General features: G+C 33.0%; 1 long non-coding RNA gene across 1 annotated transcript; it reads left to right on the top strand.

Moving 5' to 3' along the window:
* Positions 1-231: 231 nt before the first annotated feature.
* On the top strand, positions 232-716 carry LOC108969983. The gene is made up of 3 exons (XR_001993443.1): positions 232-378; positions 435-626; positions 679-716. It is a non-coding gene; the product is annotated as an uncharacterized LOC108969983 (long non-coding RNA).
* The last annotated feature ends 3 nt before the right edge of the window (positions 717-719 follow it).

The raw sequence follows: 719 nt of genomic DNA, 5'->3' as shown, positions 1-719 counted from the left end.
GAATTTTAACATTTTCGTTTGAACAGAGTTGAGCGTGAAATAAAAATTAAGCTCAACACTATATATTGCTCTAACAGACGTATGTTCGCTCTTTTGCTTATATTTTTATACGTTTATATGCAAACATGTGTATTCGTATGAATTCTATTTGTACATATAACACCCCTATTCTGTGCACTTGACAAATTAATAAAATATTGAAAATTAACTCAAATATTTATCAAGCGAGAAATATTTTGGTATTCTGTGGCAATCTTGATAAAAGTAAAAGCTTCAATTCGTAAAGCTTTTCCCCACATGTGTGGTGAACAAAATAATGTAAATAGAAAACAGCTGATTTCTATTCAAATTATTCGTTAAAATGGACTGTTCTGCAACGTAAGTTTTCAAATTTTATTTATTAACAAAATTTATAATTTAACTTTATTTGATAGTAAACCCAAACACGATAGAGCTACATACGAGCAACTGGAGGCATATGTTTTATTTTGCCAAGCACACCCAGAAATGGGTACGGGAAAAACTGCCCAAAAACGCCTCAACAAATGAAGGAGCTGTGGCAGCAGCTGGCAGATGAGCTTAATTSGTGCAGAGGACCAATACGAAGTGCTGCAAAATGGAAAGAGGTAACATTTTAGTTTATGTTTCGTATATTTATTATATTGTGTTAATTTATAGACGTTAGGCGTTTGGAAAAGCCAACTGCGCACTCGTGCAAG

The sequence above is a fragment of the Bactrocera latifrons genome, unplaced genomic scaffold (assembly GCF_001853355.1).
Source record: "Bactrocera latifrons isolate USDA-ARS-PBARC rearing strain unplaced genomic scaffold, ASM185335v1 scaffold_273, whole genome shotgun sequence".
Taxonomy (NCBI): Eukaryota; Metazoa; Arthropoda; class Insecta; order Diptera; family Tephritidae; genus Bactrocera; species Bactrocera latifrons.
Note: the sequence above shows the minus strand (reverse complement) of the source record. Positions and strands in the feature narration are given on the sequence as shown.